Source organism: Schistocerca piceifrons, chromosome 10, assembly GCF_021461385.2.
Source record: "Schistocerca piceifrons isolate TAMUIC-IGC-003096 chromosome 10, iqSchPice1.1, whole genome shotgun sequence".
Lineage (NCBI taxonomy): Eukaryota > Metazoa > Arthropoda > Insecta > Orthoptera > Acrididae > Schistocerca > Schistocerca piceifrons.
The window spans coordinates 77856164-77882802 of NC_060147.1; the positions used below are offsets into that span (position 1 = coordinate 77856164).

The 26639-nt window shown below is 42.9% G+C and overlaps 1 pseudogene; it reads left to right on the forward strand.

The window, feature by feature from the left end:
• Nucleotides 1–23304: 23304 nt before the first annotated feature.
• Nucleotides 23305–23422, forward strand: LOC124719328 (annotated as a pseudogene).
• The last annotated feature ends 3217 nt before the right edge of the window (nt 23423–26639 follow it).

The following is a 26639-nucleotide window of genomic DNA, read 5'->3' on the forward strand; positions in this document are numbered from 1 at the left end:
ACAAACATTAACAAGAATATACTATACTCATCACAGAATAGCAGTCTTAACTAATTTTTTCTTTCAGAATACAAGGTGATTGATGCAGGCTGTCAGAGAGAACTACACATCTTAGTTTTAGTGATGAAATATGCTAGAGATAAGGAATAGTTATGTAATGAGTAAGGAAGTGATTTTTTGCAGATGATAATGAATACTGATGAATAATGATGAAGGATATGATGTTATGAATAATGAAGTTTTTCTTTACAGATGATGATAATAGTGAAGTTATGATGATATGGATAATGAAGTTTTCTTTACAGATGAGGATAATGTTGAAGTTATGTATTTATGTTATGTAGTTATTTAAGTATTTGTTGCAGTTTGCTTTGACAGCAGGTGTTATATTGCATAGTAGGATGACGGAAAGTTTTGGAAAGGACAGCTATGGAACACATTTTTATACACATTTCACTACCTGTTAATTCGAAGTTCACTACTTTTCAGCATAGTGTGCGTTTCTTCTTTCAGGTCAATAATCCATTTTGTATTTTTTTTTAAGAGAAGCTTTTCATGATACTTACTAAACCTGTTACTTATTATACCTGTTCTAATACTTGCATTTTATTATTTTACCCATTTGTGTTTATGATTTATAAATGTGATCACATATACTGCCTTGTTACATAATCTTGCTACAGCTGACTCATGACGAATGACGTTACCTATCCTCATTTGCAGCAATAGGTCAAAAGCAAAAAGTGTTATGCCTCAGCAATTAATTATCGATCCCAACGCAATGCATTGCTACCAAAAAAATGTATTACCAGTCCCACATAATGTCACTAGTTTATGATAATTCTGAATAATACTGATCAACTCTGAATAGTATGTCACTTGAGTAATGACTTCCTAATGAGACAAAAAAAAAATATATATATATATATATAAAATAATGCTTTGTCACTAGCTAATAACTGCCACTGTTTATTGTAATGAGACTACTTATAATGCCCACGATTATTAATGCTATGATTGTAATTAACTGATTTTAATAATGACTTTGTAATGATCTGAATACTACTGAAGGAGGAACACTGTTTATTGTAATGATACTACTTATAATGCCTGTGATTATTAATGATTTGACTGTAATTAACTGATTTTAATAATGACTTTGTAATGATCGGAATATTACTGAATGAGGAACACTGTTTATTGTAATGAGTACTTGTAATGCCCATGATTATTAATGCTATGACTGTAATTAACTGATTTTTAATAATGACTTCATAGTAATCTGAATAATACTGAGTGATGATTCTATTCAATACTTGCTGGCCACTGAGTGCCAATAATTAATGTCACTTGAAGAATTGTTATTAATTATGCCATTAATTAGCCCTTTTTTTCCCATGTTGAGTTTTCATGTTTTGGTTAATGGCCAATGAGTGCCAATAATTTGTATCACTCAATGTATTATGTTAATGCTAGGCCAATAATTGACTCTCCTTTTCAATTAAGGCTTCTGATGAACATTATTCTGTCTTACTAAATATACTTTGTAACTGGCCAAGGACCGCCACTGTTTATTGTAATACGATTACCCATGATGCCAGCTAGTGATTCTTAATAGATTGTAATGACACATAATTAATTAACTATGGTACTGTTTAATAATGCTTTGTAATTAATTAAGGCTAATAATTCTTACTATATTGGAATGACAAATGATTAATTAATTATCTGTAATTAGACAAATGATCAATTAACGACAAATGATTAATCAACTGTAATTAGGAAAAGGCTAAATATTTTTATTGGAATGACAAGTGATTAATTAATTAACTGTAATTAGACAAATGATTAATTAACGACAAATGATTAATCAACTGTAATTAGGAAAAGGCTAATGATTTTTATTGGAATGACAAATGATTAATTAACTGTAATTAGGAGAAGGTTAATGATTCTTAATTATACTCTGTAACTGAAAAGAATGCGATTATTTCATAATATTTTGTAACCAGGAAAAGAAGGCTACTGATTCTATGTAAAACAATTAATGAACATTTTTCTGTAATACTACATACTTGGTACAGAAATGTTCAATAACTGGGCTATGAATGCCACAAACTATCAATGAAGACTGTAATTGTCAATATTATGTGACTTGATGTCCTTCACCTCATAAGCTGACTACCCTGAATTACTGCAATGTCCATTTGTCCTGTTTATCCTAGTGATCATGGAGCACTATATTTGGTTTTTGCACTAATTCTACGTTGGTGTGCCTTGTAAGAGTGTGGTGTTGACACGACATGCTGTCCACCACCATGAGCGATGAAGACATTATTATGGTCCCACTGTTTGGTGTACGTAATGTACTGCCAAAATGAAAACATGGAACATTACTACGACAGTTCAGTGTCTTGGCTACACTGATAAATTCTGATGGGAAAAGAACTTCAAGTTGTGTCACTTGGTGTTGTACTTCTGTGGAAAGATATGGACTTTCAGAGCAGCTGTGTGCAATCTAAAGTGCTACAACCATGATGCAATCCTTCCCTTTCCTATCCTGATTCTTGTCACATAAAGAAAAAAATTTTTTGGTAACATCATTTATGTTCATAGGTTATACATTTTTTCGATTCCTGAACTCCAGTGCGAGTACACTTATGGCACTGGTCGACATGATGTTTGCCATTATGTTTATTTTTTGTGAAAATGCTAAAGACATTTTTCAGTGCATGTGCACTTTGGACATGATTTTCTTGCCATTAAGTTTATTTATTGCGAAAATGCTAAAGACATTTTTCGATTTGTTCTGAAGTACAGTATACGTATGTACACTCTTGTCTTTTATATTGTATATACATTTTTATTTTTATGATATGTTCTGAACTACAGTGCATGTGCACTTCTGTTAGGTGTTAATATGTTTTCTACTGAACTTCAGTGCCTGTACACTTATCTCATTTTTCAATATGTTTTCTACTATTCTGTATATTCAATACTTTAATGCGAATGCACTTATGCCATTTGTTACTAATTGTACATACATTTCATCAATTACTGATATGTTCTCAACTGCAGTGCATGTGCACTCATGTCACTTGTCAACAGAATATTTTTTGCCAGTCTGTTTATTTGTTCTGAATATGCTAAAGAATTTTTTCAGTGCCTGTGCACTTTGTTATCTGTCAAATAATTTGTATATACATTTTTCTGATTTGCTACTATGTTTTGTACTCACATTTTGTCCTTGTTTGATATATTTTGTACTTAGTGCGTGTGCACAACATTTAAATATTCTGTAAGTTGTAGAATTTTGTTAATTAAAGAAAAATTTTGCCGCGATTGGCAAGTCCAAATGACTCACCATCGCTGCCAAATTTTTGCCCCCCCAGTGGAGGGTTATGAAACACGTATGTAACGCAGCAGCGATGGCGAGGCATTGTAGCATCTGTGACCAGAGAGTTTGCGCTTGACCGCGCGAGTGTTGCGAGCGGTTCTCAGTCTGTCAAGTAGTCGTTGCGAGTCTGTCGAGTCAGTCGTTGCGAGTCTGTAGCTCTGTCTAGTTGAGGACAGTACTCTGTCAGTAGTAGTCGTGCAGTGCAGTACGTCAGTAGTGGTCATGCAGAGCGGTCGGTCAGTAGTAGCAGCCCAGTGCGGTTGTGTGATGTAGGCGGTCGGCAACACTGGTCAAGATGGTGAATAAGGTATACTGTTAATTAATATAATCATTAGATAATGTAAAAATTTATTTATTGTAATTATTCTCCAATAAGTGCCCCTATAATAATTTTTAATTTCAAAAGCATTTTTTCAAAATTTTATTTTTTATTGAACTAAAGATTTCGTTGCACTTCCCATTTCATTCCACTTCTTTTGAAGAAAAATTTTAGTAAAATCACAAAAAAAAATATTATTATTTGCAATGCAGTTCCTCCAAGCGGTGCACAACAACAAGAGCAGAAATTTGACTAGGTGTTGCAATGAGGTAAGAATTTAATTTTGATTTTTGCACAGGGCCAAAGACCGATGTTTCGGTTTAATTGAATTTTCTTATCACTGAATAGACTTTAATTTTTTGTGAAGAATTTATATTTGAGTCAGATTGCGATTATCAGTTTTATTGTCATTAAATTTAATTGCAGGGAGGTTACGTTTGGACGTTTGGCTCCTATTCATTTAATATTTCTGTCTTTAAAATTTTTGTGGGGAGGTTACAATATGCAAACAATCTCAGACGTCTACTCAGATTGTCTCCTATGTCGTTAATATAGATCAGGAACAACAGAGGACCTATAACACTTCCTTGGGGAACGCCGGATATTACTTCTGTTTTACTAGATGACTTTCCGTCCATTGCTACGAGCTGTGACCTTTCTGACAGGAAATCACGAATCCAATCACACTACTGAAGCGCTAATCCGAAGGCACGCAGTTTGGTTAGAAGAAGCTTGTGAGGAACGGTGTCGAAAGAATTCTGGAAATCTAAGAATATGGCATCAATTTGACATCCCCTGTCGATAGCACTCATTACTTCATGAGTATAAAGAGCTAGTTGTGTTTCACAAGAACGATATTTTCTGAATTCGTGCTGACTATGTGTCAATAAATCGGTTTCTTAGAGGTACTTCATAATGCTCGAATACAGTACATGTTCCAAAACCCTACTGCAAATCGACGTTACTGATATACGCCCGCAATTCAGCGGATTACTCCTACTTCCCTTTTTTGGGTATTTTCCGGTCTTTAGGTACGGATCTTTCTGTGAGCGAATGGTTTTATATACACTACTGGCCATTAAAATTTCTGCACCACGAAGATGACGTGCTACAGACGCGAAATTTAACCGACAGGGAGAAGATGCCGTGATATGCAAATGATTAGCTTTTCAGAGCATTCACACAATGTTGGCGCCTGTGAAGACGCCTACAACGTGCTGACGTGAGGAAAGTTTCCAACCGATTTTTCATACACAAACAGAAGTTGATCGGCGTTGCCTGGTGAACCGTTGTCATGATGCCTCACGTTTACGACTTTGATGAAGGTCGGATTGTAGCCTATCGCGATTGCGGTTTATCGTATCGCTGCATTGCTGCTCGAGTTCGTCGAGGTCCAATGACTGTTAGCAGAATATGGAATCGGTGGGTTCAGGAGGGTAATATGGAACGCCGTGCTGGATCCCAACCGCCTCGTATCACTAGCAGTCGAGATGACAGGCATCTTATCCGCAGGGCTGTAACGGATCGTGCAGCCACGTCTCGATCCCTGAGACAACAGATGGGGACGTTTGCAGGACAACAACCATCTGCACGAACAGTTCGACGACGTTTGCAGCAGCATGGACTATCAGCTCGGAGACCATGGCTGCGGTTACCCTTGACGCTGCATCACAGACAGGAGCGCCTGCGATGGCGTACTCAACGACGAACATGGGTGCACGAATGGCAAAACGTCATTTTTTAGGATGAATCCAGGTTCTGTTTACAGCATCATGATGGTCGGATCCGTGTTTGACGACATCGCGGTGAACGCACATTGGAAGCGTGTATTCGTCATCGCCATACTGACGTATCACCCGGCGTGATGGTATGGGGTGCCATTGGTTACACGTCTCGGTCACCTCTTGTTCGCATTGACGGCACTCTGAACAGTGGACGTAACATTTCAGATGTGTTACGACCCGTGGCTCTACCCTTCATTTGATCCCTGCGAAACCCTACATTTCAGCAGGATAATGGACCACCGCATGTTGCAGGTCCTGTACGGGCCTTTCTGGATACAGAAAATGTTCGGCTGCTGCCGTGGACAGCACATTCTCCAGATCTCTCACCAATTGAAAACGTCCGGTCAATGGTGGCCGAGCAACTGTCTCGTCGCAATACGCCAGTCACTACTCTTGATGAACTGTGGTATCGTGTTGAAGCTGCATGGGCAGCTGTACCTGTACACGCGATCCAAGCTGTGTTTGACTCAATGCCCAGGCGTATCAAGGCTGTTATTATGGCCAGAGGTGGTTGTTCTGGGTACTGATTTCTCAGAATGTATGCACCCAAACTGCGTGAAAATGTAATCGCATGTCAGTTCTAGTATAATATATTTGTTCAATGAATACCCGTTTATCATCTGATTTTCTTCTCGGTGTAGCAGTTTTAATAGCCAGTAGTATAATAGCTAAATATGGAGCTATTTTATCAGCATACTCTGAGAGGACTCTGACTGGTACACAATCTGGACCGGTGGCGTTGCCTTTATTAAGTGATTTAAGCCGCTTTGTTACACCAAGGATCTTTACTTCTATGTTTCTCATCGTGTCAGTTGCTCTTGAGGGGAATTCAGGAATATTTACTTCGTCTTCTTTGGTGGCCATATTAAATATCCAGCGCCCATTGATCTCTATCTGTGACGTTATCACCTCATCAACCGATGATCGTCTTAGCGAATTTCACTCCGTGTGCTCAGTTGAACAGTAACTATGTCTCGCAGACAGGTGCATGAACAACATGCGCAGATGTCAGCGTTTCAGAGAGGACGTGTAGTAGGGATCAAAGAAGCCAGAGTAATCAGCGAATCGCACGATATTTAAACCGAGCGATGCTACTATTCTATGATGTTGGTAGTAACGGGTGAACCTTGGCCGAACACAGCGTCAAAAAGGAAGCAGTCGCTCTAGAGAGCTGACAGAACGTGAGGGCCGAGCAATTGTCAGAAAGGCACTCAAAATTTTGGATTCATTATTTTCATCTATTCGACTTGCAACTGGTGCTTCACAAGGACCATTAATAGGCCACTCACAGAAACGGAGCTGACCTCTGTACCCCAAAGAGACCGTTTGCAGTGGAGTCAGGACATTCCGCTTGGAATCTCACTGACTGGGTGGTTTAAATGGGTCTGAGCACTATGGGACTTAACATCTGAGGTCATCAGACCCCTAGAACTTAGAACTACATAAACCTAACTAACCTAAGGACATCACACACATCCATGCCCGAGGCAGGATTCGAACCTGCGACCGTAGCGGTCGCGCGGTTCCACACTGTAGCGCCTAGAACCGCTCTGCCACTCCGGCCAACCCAGATACGTCACCATTGGTAATGGGGCCACAGTTCGAAGCATTACTGATGACAATTCTACTTCAGTCAGTGGCCGGCCTGTGGTTTCTTAATCAGATACCCTCTCATGTACTCTTCTGAGTACATGGAAGTATGTGTGCCGGCCGCGGTGACCGAGCGGTTCTAGGCGCATCAGTCCGGAACCATGCCACTGCTCCGGTCGCAGGTTCGAATCCTGCCTCGGGCATGGATGTGTGTGATGTCCTTAGGTTAGTTAGTTTTAAGTAGTTCTAAGTTCTAGGGGACTGATGACCTCAGAAGTTAAGTCCCATAGCGCTCAGAGCCATTTGCACCATTTGACGTACCTGGAGACGCTCCAGACAGCGTCAGCGGTGCGATATAAACCAAACTGTTGTCTGCCATACTGCCCAACAACCACGAGTTATGGTTTGGCATACCATTTCATTTCTTAGCAGGACCCCTTTCGTCGCCATCCGCTGCATCCTTACAACACAGCACATCGTCGACAATATTCTACGCCCAGTTTTGTTGCCCGTCATGATAACCCATCCTGGGCTTACATTTGAGCAAGATAACGACCAACAGCGAGAATTTCTCCTGCCAGTCTTCGTGCTTGCCAAACCCCACCTTGGCCAGCAAGCTCGTTGGATATCACCCCGGTTGAGAAGGTTCGTTGTGGGTAGAGCCCTCGAACCATGTCGGAATTTTGACGATCAAACGCGCCAATTGGACCTTATCCCTAAGGACGACATTCAGCCAGTCTGTCAGTCAATGCCAACCCGCTCAATTTGTGAAGTTCTTTCTCTTGAACAAATCATCTATTTCTTCCGAAATTGCAACCATTTGTTTGTCGGTATATGTACGTCACCTCTACCGATTTACGTCCCACTCGGATAATTCTTTCGTGGAGCTTCATTTTTTTTTAGAGCGTATATAGCCTCTGTACGGCAGAACGTGTGTTAGAGCATCGTGAAAAGATATGAAGTACATGGGTTACGATTTTTCGCGAGTTTTGCTGACAACGTTTTACTGCTGTATGTAATATATATCTTTAAAAAAGTATATAGCCTACGTCGTGATATATAAACTCACGCTCATAAATTAAGGATAATTGCAGAATATGGTGCCACACAACGTGGCACTACACAAAACTGGCGGTAATAGCATAGGCACATAGGGAACACACAAGACACAGATTTGTAAGTCCACGGTATTGGTGATGAGTTGAGAAAACCGTCCCGAAACACATCTGCTACAAAACGCCACTGTTTCCTGCTCATGTACCCCGACAGCAATATCGGATATGATCACCATTCGCACGTACACAGGCCGCACAAAGGGTTGGCATACTCTGGATCAGGTGGTCGAGCAGCTGCTAGGGTATAGCCTCCCATTCTTGCACCAGTGCCTGTCCTGAAGTGTCCTAGGGTTTGAAGACGTGCAGCGATACGTCGACCGAGAGCATCCCAAACGTGCTCGATGGGGTTTAGTTCTGGAGAACAGGCAGGCCACTCCATTCGCCTGATATCTTCTGTTTCAAAGTAGTCCTCCATGATGGCATCTCGGTGGGGCCGTGCGTTATCATCCATCAGGAGGAAGGAGGGACCCACTGCACCCCTGGATAGGCGGACATACTGGTGCAAAATGACGTCCCGATACACCTGACCTGTTACAGTTCCTCTGTGAAAGACATGCAGGGGTATACGTGCACCAATCATAATCCCACATCATACCATCAAACCACGACCTCCATACAGGTCCCTTTCAAGGACATTAAGGGGTTGGTATCTGGTTCCTGGTTCACACCAGACGAAAACTCGGCGAGAATCACTGTTCAGACTATACCTGCACTCGTCCGTGAATATAACTAAGGACCACTTTTCCAATGACCATGTACTGTGTTCTTGACAACAGGCTTTATGGGCTCTCCTGTGACCAGGGGGCAGTGGCTTGCAGGTCTCCGGGCGACTAAACCATGTCTGTTCAGTCGTCTGTAGACTGTGTGTCTGGAGACAACTGTTCCAGTGGCTGCGGTAAGGTCCCGAGCAAGGCTACCTGCAGTACTACGTGGCCGTCTGCGGGCACTGATGGTGAGATATCGGTCTTCTTGTGGTGTTGTGTACTGTGGACGTCCGATACTTTAGCGCCTGGACACGTTTCCTGTCTGCTGGAATCGTTGCCATAATCTTGGGATCACACTTTGTGGCACACGGAGGGCCCGTGCTACGACCTGCTGTTTTTGACCAGCCTCGAGTCGCCCTTGTATTCTACTCCTCATAACGTCATCAATATGTGTTCTCTGAGCCATTTTCAACACACATTCACCATTAGCACGTCTGGAAACGTCTGCACACTTACTCGTTGCACCGTACTCTGACATGCACCAACACACCTCTGCGTATGTGGATTGCTGCCAGCGCCACCGTGCGACGACCGCAGGTCAAATGCACCGCACGGTCATACCCCGAGGTGATTTAAACCCGCAAACCGCCCACCAGAGCGTTGTTTCGCCATGTATCAGCATTGTCCTTAATTTATGAGCATGAGTGTATATACGAAGGTTGGAACTTAAGTAGTGGCTACTATTTATTCACAAACGATACAAAAGAGTTACACGTTTGCACCTGTTACTGTCCTTGAAAATAGTCACCAGCGCTGCGTACAACCCGCTGGCAGCGATGTGGAAGGCGTAGTATGCCGTTAGCAGAGCCCTGTTGATGGTGCGAATGGAGCGGTCTACCGCCTGTCGAATCTCTGGAACAGTTCTGAAGCGAATGCCACGGAATGGTTCTTTCATTTTCGGAATCAAATCAAAGTCACAAGGACTGAAGTCCGGGGAGTATGGTGGATGGTACAGTACTTCTCAGTCCCATCGACCGAACAGAGCAGCCACAGCTTGCGCTGTATGCGCCCGCGCATTGTTGTGCAAAGTGATGGGTGCGCTGCGCAGAAAGTGTCGCCGCTTCTAACCTCCCCCTCACTTATCGACCTTAATGACAGTAAAAAATTAAACCGCGTGTACCTAATGGAAATTTGGGAAAAGGAATGGTCACCGAAGTTAATCTGTCGGTAAAGAGGGAGGAAAGGGTTACATCTAAATGAAAGGAAAAATGCAAATGAAATTGGCGAAATTAATTTTGAAAAAGGGTAAAGTTAATGAAGAAAGAAAATGTGCGGTCGTTACGTTAACAATTAACTGGCGTTAATTAGATATTTGAGATTTGGGGAAAATTACTGTCGCCAGTCCTATGGACAACTACTATAATAACTGAAAAAGAGAGGTTAATGCGCATATAATTAGCAGTAAAAGCGTGGCAACTGAAGGTTGACATGTGTTGTGTGAAAACTGAATGTTTGTCAGAAGTAATAAATTTCGCTACACTCTGTCTTAATTTAGCAAAGGAATTAATAAAACCGGAAAACTGAAAGTTAATTTAGTGACTGAAATTAATAGTGAACTTTTCTTCTGAAGCACTACGAAATTAAATAAAGTAAGGTTAGTCTTGGGTTACCTCAACAATCATCTCAAAAGCTACTTGAATTTACGCAATTTAGAAATAAGAGATTTAACTTTTTACTTGAATTAAATGGTTTTGAACAATTAACAGTAGTAAAATTTAGTACGTACCAAGCTGAGCTGCAGTCACAGGTAAGCTAAAATATGGTAACAAAACTCGCACTCTTAATTTGTGCTTGTGTAATCTAAATACTGTAGCCAGCTATGCATACTTTAACTGAACTTTGAATTTAAAGCAGTGAAATGGAATGATATTACTTTAATGCTGGCGTATGAATTTCAACGACACTCGGGTTCATTCCGGAAAATGAAGTGACCCTGCTTGGTAATGCAAATGGGACAATGAGCAACAAAAGTTCATGCTAAGTTGCTGTATTTTAGTGATACAAATGGAACAGTTTGAAAAGCTGATGTCTGCCATACAGTTCTAAAACGTTACGTGCTTTCAGTCTTCCTTGTTGGTTGACTGAAGGTTTGAAGTCGTCGATCGGGGAGGTGGCGACAATCACTTATTGTCGGCCGTAGCTATTGCAGAAGCTGGATTTTGGTGCGCCTTCTTCTCGACACGGTCACCAGGCGAAACGGTCTCTTGATGTGTGCCAGCTAGTATTTCCCGTCCGCGACACCGTGAAAGAAACTGTCATCACAAGTCGAGCGCAATTACATGCTGCCAAACCCCGAAAGCGCGGCAACTCGCGGGAGCGTCACTCAACACATCTGCTCCACCGCCCTACTCCAACCAGACACTGCTCTGCCCGCGCTTCACGAGGTAGACCCAACACTACCAAAGATCCTGAACACTTTGGTTCTCCATACGACCTATCGATGTAATTGTTCGATAGCATAGTTTTCCCTAGGCAAGATCCAGCGTAAAAATGCAAATAATATTTACAAAACAAACCAATTATACACCGACATAAATGCATATATATATATATATATATATATATATATATATATATATACATATATATAGGGTGAGTCACCTAACATAACCGCTGGATATATTTCGTAAACCACATCAAATACTGACGAATCGATTCCACAGACCGAACGTGAGAAGAGGGGCTAGTGTAATTGGTTAATACAAACCATACAAAAATGCACGGAAGTATGTTTTTTAACACAAACCTACGTTTTTTTAAATGGAACCCCGTTAGTTTTGTTAGCACATCTGAACATATAAGCAAATAGGTAATCAGTGCCGTTTGTTGCATTGTAAAATGTTAATTACAGCCGGAGATATTGTAACCTAAATTTGACACTTGAGTACCACTCCTCCGCTGTTCGATCGTATGTATCGGAGAGCACCGAATTACGTAGGGATCCAAAGGGAACGGTGATGGACCTTAGGTACAGAAGAGACTGGAACAGCACATTACGTCCACATGCTAACACCTTTTTATTGGTCTTTTTCACTGACGCACATGTACATTACCATGAGGGGTGAGCTACATGTACACACGTGGTTTCCGTTTTCAATTACGGAGTGGAATAGAGTGTGTCCCGACATGTCAGGCCAATAGATGTTCAATGTGGTGGCCATCATTTGCTGCACACAATTGCAATCTCTGGCGTAATGAATGTCGTACACGCCACAGTACATCTGGTGTAATGTCGCCGCAGGCTGCCACAATACGTTGTTTCATATCCTCTGGGGTTGTAGGCACATCACGGTACACATTCTCCTTTAACGTACCCCACAGAAAGAAGTCCAGAGGTGTAAGATCAGGAGAACGGGCTGGCCAATTTATGCGTCCTCCACGTCCTATGAAACGCTCGTCGAACATCCTGTCAAGGGTCAACCTAGTGTTAATAGCGGAATGTGCAGGTGCACCATCATGCTGATACCACATACGTCGACGCGTTTCCAGTGGGACATTTTCGGGCAACGTTGGCAGATCATTCTGTAGAAACGCGAAGTATGTTGCAGTGCTCTCCGATACACACGATCGAACAGCGGAGGAGTGGTACTCAAGCGTCAACTTTAGGTTACAATATCTCCGGATGTAATTAACATTTTACAATGCAACAAACGGCACTGATTACGTATTTGTTTAGATGTTCAGATGTGCTAACAAAACTAACGTGGTTCCATTTAAAAAAACGTAGGTTTGTGTTAAAAAACATACTTCCGTGCATTTTTGTATGGTTTGTATTAACCATTTACACTAGCCCCTCTCCTCACGTTCGGTCTGTGGAATCGATTCGTCAGTATTTGATGTGGTTTACGAAATATATCCAGCGGTAATGTTAGGTGACTCACCCTGTATATATATATATCAATTACAATATATAAACACACAGAAATGTCATATCTTCAGGTAACAAAATAAGGAAAAAATTTATAGTACAATAGATGAAAATAAGAGGATATGCATTTCCGGCGTTACACGCCTCTTTCGCAAAACTGGTCGCAGGTGATGCTGCAAAAATGGTGAGTAATACTGTGCATTGACGGTCTGCCGTGGAGGAACGTAATGCGTTAGGATAACACCATTACAGTCGTACAGGATAAACCGTCTCGTTTGCCACGGTTCCTGTTTTTCCCTTAGTTTACTCCAGTTTGGAGTTTCCGCGCTTTCCTAGAGGGCGTTGCGGAGCCTCTGCCAGCGCGCCCGCTAGGGGGAGGAGCTGTGTGCCGTGCCCCGTACAGAGGAGGCAGTTGAGACGAGTGTTTGGCTGTGGACGACCGTTCTACACCGGGACGCTCGGTCTCTCTACGCTAAGTCTGGATGGGCCCAAAAACCCGGGGCGTGAGGACACAAGAGACCGTAAATCTGTGGACAACGTTTGGTTTCCGTTCGTGGGCCGGGGAAGCTACGAAGTCCGTCTGCGGCTGCCAGTAACCTCCAGAAGGTGGGGTCGTCACTGAAAGTAAGATTTTTCATCTAGTTAGTGCAATGGCCGTCGTCTGGCGGGACCAGTCTCCCGGTGTTGTGAGAGCTATTAATAGCTGTGTGGCAACGTTTCTCTGCTTTCACTTTCTAAGTAGGCTGTTTAGGTTTTTTTTATTGGTAACGTCACGTAGCGCTCTGTATGAAAATCGCTGACTGTGCTGTGAGGAGTCTGTAGCTGGTTTGCATTGTTGGAATATTCGCTATTGTAGTGTTGGACAGTTGGCTGTTAACAGCATGTAGCGTTGCGCAGTCGGAGGTGAGCCGCCAGCAGTGGTGGATGTGGGGAGAGAGATGGCGGAGTTTTGAGAGCGGATGATCTGGACGTGTGTCCATCAGAGAGAGTAAATTTGTGATACTGGATATCATGAACTGCTATACATAATCACTTTTGAACACTATTAAGGTAAATACATTGTTTGTTCTCTATCAAAATCTTTCATTTGCTAACTATGCCTATCAGTAGTTAGTGCCTTCAGTAGTTTGAATCTTTTATTTAGCTGGCAGTAGTGGCGCTCGCCGTATTGCAGTAGTTCGAGTAACGAAGATTTTTGTGAGGTAAGTGATTCATGAAAGGTATAGGTTAATGTTAGTCAGGGCCATTCTTTTGTAGGGATTATTGAAAGTCAGATTGCGTTGCGCTAAAAAATATTGTGTGTCAGTTTGAGCACAGTCATGTATAATTTTTCTAAGGGGACGTTTCATATCGTTACTCAAGCTACTGCAATACAGCGAGCGCCACTACTGCCAGCTAAATAAAAGATTCAAACTACTGAACGCACTAACTACTGACAGGCATAGTTAGCAAATGAAAGATTTTGGTAGAGGACAAACAATGTATTTACCTTAATAGTGTTCAACAGTCATAATATATATAGCAGTTCATGACATCCAGTCTTACAAATGTACTGCTTCTGATGGACACACGTCCAGATCGTCTGCTCTCAAAAATCCGCCATCTCACTTCCCCACATCCACCACTGCTGGCGGCTCACCTCCAACTGCGCAACGCTATGCGCTGTTAACAGCCAACTGTCCAACACTACAATAGCCAACAACAATGCAAACCAGCCACAGACTCCACACAGCACAGCCAGTGACTTTCATACAGAGCGCTACGTGGCGTTACCAATAAAAAAACCTAAACAGCCTACTTACAACTTGCGTGTGTGTTACAGCCCCCTTGCATGATCGTGCATTTGAACGCCATGCTGACTTAAGGCGCGTGTCGTAAAGAAACAAAGAAAGAAAAATGTTTTGTCTGTGGATCTTCTGTGTGTGCGGACATTTGCCACGCCGGACATTTGCCACGATTTTACCTGCTCCGAACGGTTGGGTCCCTTGTCTCCCCCTCCTCCTCTCTTCGCTTACTGAGCCTTTCCGCTGGTGTACTTAACATAGAACCAGAATCTCTTTCGATTTTCCGCCACATTTCTAGAGAGAGTTTCGTTGTAGAACCTATTAAATGCGTCTCGCATTGAAATCCGCGCCAAATTTCGAGCGTCAGTAAAACGTCGCCAATCTTGGAGATTTTGCGTTCGTCTAAATTATACTTGCCTTTTTCGTTGTTCCTGCAGCAGCTTTCTGTCGTGTTTTGTGTACCATGCAGGATCAGTTCCGTCTCTTATTAATTTATTTGGTATGAATCTCTCGAGTGCTGTTGAACTTAAGCCACATATGGTGTTCACTTACATAGTTTTGAAGGACTGGAGACTGTCTCTTAAAAAGATGTCAACCGAATTTTTAGTTGCTTTTATAAATAGACATATTTCGCATTTAGTTTTGGTGAATTTCTTTGTTACGGAATTGAGCCTAGCTACGACTGTGTTCATTAATCCCTGTATCCGTCGTGGTGCTCAGGATTATTTGTGGCTAAGAGGTCAAGTGTGTTTTCGTAACCATTTCCAATTTGAATGGCCTCGTGAACTAATTGTTCGAAATAGTGTGATCATTACAATTACTGCTTTTCCCTCCAAAATCTAGGATGCTACACCGTAAATACCAGAGCTAAACAATGTAGAACAACAACGTACGTTACAAGCATAGCATTCTGTATTACTTCATTTCCTTATTTCTAACATTTTAAAATTGTACGTCGACTTCAGATGACATGTATCATAGATGTTCTTATCTCAATTTAGTGGACGTTTTTTCAGTCATGTTTTGAACATTGTCCCGCTAAACTTTATTAACTAATGTTTCGCCGCAAGGAATATCGCATTTTAGAGAGTAAATTAATATGGAGTATGTCGTTCTTCTTTTCAAACATTCCCATTCCCATTTCTTCTTTCCTTATTGTATTTTGGGCATGCAGTTGTAGTAATTAAAGTAGGCACAAATGCAGTGATCAAAAAGAAATGATTAGCGTACATTCGCATTCTCCTTACATCGTTCATTTCTTGTTGCTCCCATGGCGATGGACTGTTTCTATCGCAATCAGTAAGCGTGAAAGGAAGCTACCGTACAGACAGAGGGATCTATATTTATACTTGGCAGAACCAATTACCTACCGACATAATTGTCGGAATTGCTTTCGTTTCCCAAAAGTTATAAATATTTCGACTTCGGAAAAGAAGCTCTGTATTTGGGCAAGATGTCGAAGAAGAAAGTCCCTTACGTACTGGTTGTATCGAGTAAGATGTGGAGACGGCGGTTTGAAAGCGGACAGAAGTAGTACGAGGAAGGGCGTCCCTTACCTGAGGGATGGCTACTCAAGCTACCTGGTGAAGGGACAAGTGTGGCAAATGTCCAGCGTGGCATTCGATCTTCTGCACGCCGTTATTTCCCCATGGACGGCGTAGGTCACTGTTTGGATAAGCACGTTGTAAAATGTTTAAATAACCTTGCACTGTCTGGAGGAGGGATACAGCCAATTAATTTTATGGATGTCTGAAATGCGAGATCATGTTAATGTTCGCCAGTATCTGTCGTGTTTTAGTACGTAGGCATATTTAACTTTAGTCGTTGTTATTGTGTATACAGGGTTTTACAAAAAGGTACGGCCAAAGTTTCAGGAAACATTCCTCACACACAAAGAAAGAAAATATGTTGCGTGGACATGTGTCCAGAAACCCTTAGTTTCCATGTTAGAGCTCATTTTATTACTTCTCTTCAAATCACATTAATCATGGAATGGAAACACACAGCAACAGAACGTACCAGCGTGACTTCAAACAATTTGTTACAGGTAATGTTCAAAATGTCATCCGTTAGCGAGGATACATGCATCCACCCTCAGTCGCATGGAATCCCTGATGCACTGATGCAGCCCTGGAGAATGGCGTATTGTATCACAGCCGTCCACAATACGAGCACGATGAGTCTCTACATTTGGTACCGGGGTTGCGTAGACAAGAGCTTTCAAATGCGCCCATAAATGAAAGAGGGTTGAGGTCAGGAGAGCGTGGAGGCCATGGAATTGGTCCGCCTCTACCAATCCATCGGTCACCGAATCTGTTGTTGAGAAGCGTACGAACACTTGGACTGAAATGTGCAGGAGCTCCATCGTGCATGAACCACTTGTAAAGGCACATGTTCTAGCAGCACAGGTAGAGTATCCCGTATGAAATCATGATAACGTGCTCCATTGAGCGAAGGTGGAAGAACATGGGGCCCAATCAAGACATCCTGCCCTTTACAGAAAATCTGTGTTGATGACGTGATTGCACATGTTGATTGTGAAAATTTACAATTTGATCACGTTGAAATGAAGCCTCATCCGTAACTAAAATGAGCTCTAACATGGAAATTAAGCGTTTCCGGACACATGTCCACATTACATCTTTTCTTTATTTGTGTGTGAGAAATGTTTCCTGAAAGTTTGGCCGTACTTTTTTGTAACACCCTGTATATTCTTGTGTTAAGGAGTTTAGTCCCCGTGGCATTTAAGTGCTGTGTTTAATTATATTTAAGGTAGTGCTAGAGTTCCTATTTGGTAATTCACCTAGCCACGACTGATGTCGGTTGCTCGGTCTGTCTGAAATGTTGAGCCTATTGGGTACAGACCGTTGTTGACTTGCTCTCCTCAGCTTCGAAGTCCCGCATTGACACTAAGGCGGTAGTTCTGTCGGAATCTCATTTGCAGAAGTTATCAGTTCTTGTGAGCACAAATAAAGCTACCTTTGGCTCTGTAATTTTCGTTCCGCTGGCATGCAAGCTTTGGTTAATGATTAAAAATCGCCAACTGGTCTTCGTCCAACCTAGTGGCTCGTGTTAGACGAGTTTCCTTTCCAGTTCGGGTAAATGTTTCCTCCTCCAGGTGCAGCCATCCTCTTTCCCGAACCACGCTGGGTAAGACTTGCCCAGTGTCTATTGCCGCTCAGTGTTCCAGGAAAATGAAACAAGAGGTTAATTATTTATTCCACCGTTATGCCCAAGAAAGGCGAATCGAAGTAGTTCTGGATAACCTAAGTATTGCACACCATTAAGATAGTTCTAGGTTTGGAGAAATTGCTGTTTGGTAAAATTTAGCACTCTGTGTCGGTAATCCGGCGTATTCCACGATCCAACATTGTTATAGAACAGAAATATTTGATTCTGATACATTTGCTGAGACGTGACTTAATTATTCGCTATTGATGTTAATTGTTTTAAATGAATCTTCTTTAATTTGTGGTTATAATTCTTAAAGAGTGATCGTCCTTAATGGTGTAGCATTTAATGTACTTTTGATTGTCCCCTATGCCACCTACTGACTTCATTCGGAGACTGAAAAGGTGATCTTTGCTCAAGTTTATGGGACTTTATTAACCGTTGATCTTTATTGTTTACGGTCTTAAAAATATGTTTGTCAAAAGGAATAATTTTAGATTCGTATGTTTATTAAATAATTCTTAAGTTATACAGCAAATATTAAGAGTGCAAATATTCTCTCATTGTTACACTTGCTTATTCTGTGGTTTACACTGAAGGGTGTGACAATAAATGCAAGCGCGGAATTAGCCGAGCGGTCTCGGGCGCTGCAGTCACGGACTGTGCGGTTGGTCCCGGCGGAGGTTCGAGTCCTCCCTCGGGCATGGGTGTCTGTGTTTATCCTTAGGATAATTTAGGTTAAGTAGTGTGTAAGCATAGGGACTGATGACCTTAGCAGTTAAGTCCCATAAGATTTCACACACATTTGAACATTTTGAACAATAAATGCAAAGCCTAAAGTGAAGCGTTGGGGCAGATTAATCCTTTCTCTTATCATTACCGTTAAAGATAACATCGTTTGTCACCTGTTATTGAAATTGACTGGGAGAATACTTTATTGATTGACCCCGTAGAAAGAGTATATCACACGAGAATCACCATAACTTTCACCACACTGGGGCTCTGACGCACTTTCGACTTTCGCGGCGGTCCATAATGACCCCATTCGTTGGACTGACGTTTCAGTTTTGGTTCGTACGATGTGGCCCATGTCTCATCCAGTGTTACGATACGGCATAAGACAGCTTCTCTTTCGCGCTCAAAGCGCTCCAAGTGCGTCTGAGCAGCGCCGTAACGCATCCATTTCTGCATTTCCGTCAAGTCATGCGGAACCCACCGTGATGCAATATTTCGCATGCCCAGGCGTTCCTTCAGGATGAGAAGCAGACGTATACGCTAATCGGGTTTCGTTGGCGAGGTCAGGAATCGTATGGCGTCGATCACTGTCCACTAACGCGGCAACAGCATGCACTTCTTCATCAGAGACGCTAGGACCACCTGCCCGATGCATGTCTGCCACAGTTTGCCGACCTCCGTTGAAGGCTTTTACCCAACGTGCCACTGTTCTGTACGGCAATGCCGATACCTCGACTCCTCTTGAAGACCTTGATAACACTGTCGTGCTGTACGACCACTGGTACATTCAATCTTGATCTAACTCCGTTGTTCCTGTTTCTAAAACATAGTGACACCGTTACGTTAGACCGCTCGCTCACAAGTGACTGTGTTTCACTAGATTGTGCGCACGCCGGTGACGTGGGACGGGCGAGTCCATTTGCTCGGAGGTAAGGTAGGTGTGTCAACAACGTGTGCTGTCAGCAGCAATAGTACATTCCACTGCATAGTGTCTCCACAGCAGTATACACCTCCACCCCTCTACCCCCCTCTCTCCTTCTCTCTCTCTCTCTCTCTCTCTCTCTCTCTCTCTCTCTCTCTCTCTCTCTCTCTCTCTGTGTGTGTGTGTGTGTGTGTGTGTGTGTGTGTGTGAGTGTAGCCTATGTCCGTAGGTCCGGACATTTATTACGGTCGCGTAAAAGACTTTCTATAGCCAGTATCGGATAACTACTTATTTCTTTTCGACAACCGGTTTCAATAGACTTTACTGGTCATTCCCTCGTCTTCTAAAATTACTGTTACGACACGTGTTCATTGTGAGTTGGAACCTCATGCCAAGTTGTCAAATTAGTGGATAAAGTGTAGCTCATTTATCCAATAATATGTCATCTTGGTATTACGTTCCAACTCACTATGAACACGTATTTTAACAATAATTTGTGAAGATCAGAAGATGACAGCAAAGCTTGTCGAAACCGGATGTCGAAAATAAATAAGTTCAAATGGTTCAAATGGCTCGAAGCACTATGGGACTTAACATCTGAGGTCATCAGTCCCCTAGACTTAGAACTACTTAAACCTAACTAACCTAAGGACATCACACAACACCCAGTCATCACGAGGCAGAGAAAATCCCCGACCCCGCCGGGAATCGAACCCGGGAACCCGGACGCGGGAAAAGCGGTTAGCCCTTCCATTTCAGACTTTCGTTGAAGTCGAGACAACGAGCCTACTGACAGCGAGGAAAGCTTTAGAAAACACTGTGCCAGAATTTTTGAGGTTTTTGTGGCCACTTGTTGATGTGTGGTCTGTTGAGTTTCGTCTCCGAACTTGAGGGCGACGTTTGTACAATAGTTTCTCAAACGTTTGGTCAGCATCAGTGGCTGGCATTATCACCAGTCCGCCACCAGCAATGAAGGGTGACGCTTTAACAATGCATGCCACTTGGTGATAGTCCAGAAAAATTATTATATAAACGTCGGCTGACGATCCAGAGACGAAAGCCGACAGGCATTATATGTTCCCTCGATTGCCTACTCTGGGATCATAACTATCCCCAAATTTGAACAGTCAAAATCTTCACACCACGCTCAGTTTTGCCATAGATTTTACGAAGAGGTCCGTTTTTCTCTTCCGGCTGGAGATTCCATGGCCTTTCCGGATAGTATATTAAAAAACTAGAAACCCGCCTCGACTGCAAAAAAAGCACCTAGTGTTAACCTAGGTTTCGGCGTAGATAACTAAACCTTCTTCAGAACAATAAAACCCACAAGTGCCTAAGAAGACCTTTGTCAATGATTGAAAGAACACCATAGCTATACATTCATAAACGAAAAAAGGAAAACACAAACAGTACACGTGTACGAAGTCTAAACCACTACTTAACTTAATGATGTAACCTCCACCTCACACCGGCCTATGTTCGATGGGCCATGACCTGCCATAATCTCATGGGTCATGGATCATCCAACATAGGCCGGTGTGAGGTGGAGGTTACACCATTAAGTTAAGTAGTGGTTTAGACTTCGCACACATGTACTGTTTGTGTTTTCCTTTTTTTCGTTTATAAATGTATAGCTATGGTGTTCTTTCAATCATTGACAAGGGTCTTCTTAGGCACTTGTGGGTTTTATTGTTCTGAAGAAGGTTTAGTTATCTACGCCGAAACCTGGGTTAACACTAGGTGCTTTTTTCGCAGTCGAGGCGGGTTTCTAGTTTTTTTAATATATTAACCAACGATTGCTGACGCGCTGCGATGTTGAAGGTTCTTTCGGGATAGTCCTACCTGGCGTGGACAGATCATTTCTCAAAGGTGGCGCCACCGAACCGAAATCCGGCGCCCGGACCTTGCAAGTTGGTGATAATTACACAGACGGAACTCAACTGCAAAGATTAAAGAAGCCGACAGTTTGAGCAAAGTAATAATCATTTTTTTTTCTTTTTTTTTTAGATTGACAGAGTCTGAACTCGAGTCGGCACCATCGCGCGCAGGGCCTATCACCCCAGAGTCAAGAATTTTAATTAGGAAATTAGAACTCACCCAATCGCCGAAGACTTTGCCGAGCCAACTCTAATGGCTTGCCGTGTCGTTTTGCTAAAGTTTTTCTGTCTTTTTTATTTTCCCTCTCAGTGTATCGATGCCTGGCGCCAGTGAGGTTGGCGGTGTTTTCGGGCTCGTGGGGGGGGGGGGGGGGGGGGGGGAGGAGGAACCCCCGCCCCACTTCGGCGTCGCTAATGATGTTGTTAACTGCTGCTCTGACCCGGCACTGAGTGACAAGCGCCACCTGATAAATGAAGCGCCCTCCCCTGGACTCCAGCGCCGTGTTTTTCCAGCCGCCGCCCGACTGTACTGGAGCGGTTTTTGCGGATTTCCCTGTGCAGCTATCTGGCTCTGTTTCGCTGCGGCTGTTGTGACAAGCGTCGATACGCGATGGGTAGCGGGTAAGGCGAAGTGTATTACAATAGGAGGGAAAAAATATGTTAATCGACCTACACTGATATGCATTCGAATTACAGCATAATGAAGGTGGCATGTAACATGTGGTGTCACCGCCAGACAGAGCACTTGCTAGGTGGTAGCCTTTAAATCGCCCGCGGTCCGTTAGTATATGTCGGACCCGCGTGTCGCCACTATCAGTGATTGCAGACCGAGCGCCGCCACACGGCAGGTCTAGTCTAGAGACTCCCTAGCACTCGCCCCCAGTTGTACAGCCGACTTTGCTAGCGATGATTCACTGTCTACATACTCTCTCGTTTGCAGAGACGACATTTTAGCATAGCCTTCAGCTACGTCATTTGCTACGGCCTAGCAAGGCGCCATATTCAGTTACTATATATCCTGAACAAATAATATTGTGAATCATGTACCGTCAAGAGCGACGTTCATCATTAATGGATTAAAGTGAAGTATCAAACTAATTACGTCCGCTTTCTGAATTCTAATTCCTTGTCATGTTCCAGACCACACGTCAGTATAGTCCTTCCCTCCTCACGCCAGCCTGCGTGAGCTAAAACGCGCCTTCTCTAGTAACACGGTGTTGGCTCTTCTGCCAACACTACATAACAAACGTCGCATATCGGTCAGTCGGTAGAGCACTTACCAGCGAAAGGCAAAGGTCCCATGTTCGAGTCGACGTCCAGGGTTTTAATCGCTGAGAGTGATTCACACGTGCGCATACTCAGCTACGACAATTCATGCCGGAGACAATGTCCTAGAGTGTGGCTAAGCTATGTCCCCGCAGTAGGTACGCATGCGACAGCATGTCTATCTAATAAAATAATACCAATCGCCGTTATTTAGGTTTTATTTTTATTCTTAGGGTACCAGATTCGTCGACACACTACGTAATCTTCAGGCCTGCTTCAGTAAAATCGTTACGAGACCGGCTACAGAGTGGCTTCTGGGTTTAAACACTTCCGCTGGCCACCAAACTCCCCAGACATGAACATTATCGAGCAAATCTGGGATGCCTTGCAACGCACTGTTCAGAAGAGATCTCCACCCCCTCGTTCTCTTACGGATTCATGGTTTCAATTCACTCCAGCACTACTTCAAACATTAGTCGAGTCCATGCCACGTCGTGTTGCGGCACTTCTGCGTGCTGGCGGGACCGCTCCTCGATATTAGGCAGGTGTACCATTTTTCTTTGGCTCTTCAGTGTACAGTTTACCAGAATTGAAACCTTTTCTCCACTTGGAAGAGTCGAAAATGGTGATAGAGGACTTCACTCTGTCTCAACCTGTGTTCCAAAAACTGTCACGGCCTTCGCGAAATTCTGCAGAACTGTTAATATTTTGTGGCAACGGCCTTGCCGCAGTGGATACACCGGTTCCCGTGAGATCACCGAAGTTAAGCGCTGTCGGGCATGGTCGGCACTTGGATGGGTGACCATCCGGGCCGCCATGCGCTGTTACCATTTTTTCGGGGTGCACTCAGCCTCGTAATGCCAATTGAGGAGCTACTCGACCGAATAGTAGCGGCTTCGGTCAAGAATACCATCATAACGACCGGGAGTGCAGTGTGCTGACCCCACGCCCCTCCTATCCGCATCCTCCACTGAGGATGACACGGCGGTCGGATGGTCCCAGTAGGACACTCGTGGCCTGAAGACTGAGTGCTTTTATTCATATTTTGTACAGGAAACTCTAGAACTACAGCATACCTATCAACAACGCTAAAAAAATGAATATATCCCGAGACTTGGGTGCCAACCTGATTCAGGCTGTAACGTAAGCCTGTTGCCACCCGTTACGTGGTGCTACAGACATGAGCGGGCGTAGCAGTCTTAGTTCCTTTTCGCTTGGTGTCGGGAATACTTGATCCAAGACGACCATCAAATGTCTGCGGCCATCTGTGAAGCTTTGTACTGCGAGAAACCGGGGCTCAGCCGGACAAATGCGATTACGAAACCCTCGGCGGGTCGCGTAAGCTGACAGTGAAAAATGCCGCAATCCATTAGCTCTTGCGGAAACGAGAGCAAACCACAGGTTTCACGCCGAAAGGAGCCTCTACACGTGTTGTTCCTTAGCAGGGGCGATACATAATTCATCGGTAATAATCAGCAACTGCTCCGTCCCACAACCTGTTTGCTGCCGCCTTTTACACTACTATTATTTTTTTTTCCCTTCACTACGTTCGATTGAAATGTACTCAGCGGTGAAGGCGAAAGGCGATACCTAACGAAATAAAAAACGAGCTTGTTCCTAATGGGAAAGTGAGGAAGGGAATGCTTTGTTATTGTATGTGTCGTTGGCAAGGGAACGAGAAATTCTCCAGGGGTTGCCACTGAGGGTAGCGGCTGTAGGTTACGCTGAGTATGTTACTCTTGTAGGAGGCGCTGTCGGTTTCGAAAGAAGAAACTGAAAATAATAGGAAGGCCGAGCACTTAAGTAGCGTATGACTGATGGATACAACCATCGGAGCACAAATGTAGCCCAATTGCTCTCCTGTGTCAGCCTCTTCACCTCAGAGTAGAACTTCCAGCCTATGTCCTCAAGTATTTGCCTGATGTATTCCAATCTCAATCTTCCTCTGCAGTTTTTACCGTCTACAGTCCAGAGACTGGTTTGATGCAGCTCTCCATGCTACTCTATCCTGTGCAAGCTTCTTCATCTCCCAGTACCTACTGCAACCTACATCCTTCTGAATCTGCTTAGTGTATTCATCTCTTGGTCTCCCTCTCCGATTTTTTCCCTCCAAGCTGCCCTCCTGTACTAAATTGCTGATTCCTTGATGCCTCAGAACATGTCCTATCAACCCATCCCTTCTTCTAGGCAACTTGTGCCACAAATTTTTCTCCCCAATTCTTAACAATACCGCCTCATTAGTTACGTGATCTACCCATCTAATCTTCAGCATTCTTCTGTAGCATCACATTTCAAAAGCTTCTATTCTCTTCTTGTCCAAACTATTTATCGTCCATGTTTCACTTCCATACATGGCTACACTCCATATAAATACTTTCAGAAACGACTTCCTGACACTTAAATCTGCACTAGGTGTTAACAAATTTCTCTTCTTCAGAAACGCTTTCCTTGCCATTGCCAGTCTATATTTTATTTCCTGTCTACTTCGACCATCATCAGTTATTTTGCTCCCCAAATAGCAAAATTCCTTTACTACTTTAAGTGTCTCATTTCCTAATCTAATTCCCTCAGCATCACCCGACTTAATTCGACTACATTTCATTATCCTCGTTTTGCTTTTGTTGATGTTCATCTTATATCCTACTTTCAAGACACTGTCCATTCCGTTCAACTGCTCTTCCAAGTCCTTTTGCTGTCTCTGACAGAATTGCAATGTCATCGGCGAACCTCAAAGTTTTTATTTCTTCTCCATAGATTTTAATACCTACTCCGAATTTTTCTCTCGTTTCCTTTACTGCTTGCTCAATATACAGATTGAATAATATCGGGGAGAGGCTACAACCCTGTCTCACTCCCTTCCCAACCACTGTTTCCCTTTCATGCCCCTCGACTCTTATAACTGCCATCTGGTTTCTGTACAAATCGTAAGTAGCCTTTCGCTTCCAGTATCTTACCCCTGCCACCTTTAGAATTTGAAAGAGAGTATTCCAGTCAACATTGTCAAAAGCTTTCTCTAAGTCTACAATTACTAGAAACGTAGGTTTGCTTTTCCTTGATCTATTTTCTAAGATAAGTCGTAGGGTCAGTAACGCCTCACGTGTCCCAACATTTCTACGGAATCCAAACTGTTCTTCCCCGTGGTCGGCTTCTACCAGTTTTTCCATTCGTCTGTAGAGAATTCGCACTAGTATTTTGCAGCTGTGACTTATTAAACTGATAGTTCGGTAGTTTTCACATCTGTCAACACCTGCTTTCTCTGGGATTGGAATTATTATATTCTTCTTCAAGTCTGAGGGTATTTCGCCTGTCTCATACATCTTGCTCACCAGGGAAATTATTCTCTGATGTCGTAACACAAGCCTCCAGTGTCCCCCACATATTCCTTTCATCGTCAGCTCTGTAGAGAACCTCCGCAATACTTGTCTTATCAGTCCACTTAATTTTCAACATTCTTGTGTAGCATCACATCTCAATCGCTTCGATTCGCTTATGTTACGATTTTCCCACGCTTCATGCCTCACTACCATAGAACGCTGAACTTCAAACCTACATTCTCAGAATTTTCTTCCTCAAATTAAGGTCTATTTTTGATACTAGCAGATTTCTTTTGGCCAGCAATGTACTATTTGCCAGTGCTACTCTGCTTTTTTATGTCCTACTTGCTCCGTCCACCACAGGTTATTTTGCTTCCTAGGTATCAGAGTTCCTTAACTGCCTGTACTTCGTAATCACCAATTCTGAAGTTAAATTTCTCGCTGTTCTCATTTCTGCTATTTTTCATTACTTTCGTCTTTCCTCGATTTATTCTCAGTGCATATTCCGCTCTCAATAGACTTTTCATTTCATTCAACACACCCTGTAATTCTTCTTATTCTCAGTCCATTTTCCATACTCAATAGACTTTTCATTTCATTCAACATACCCTGTAATTCTTCTTATTCTCAGTCCATTTTCCATACTCAATAGACTTTTCATTTCATTCAACACACCCTGTAATTCTTCTTATTCTCAGTCCATGTTCCATATTCAATAGACTTTTCATTTCAA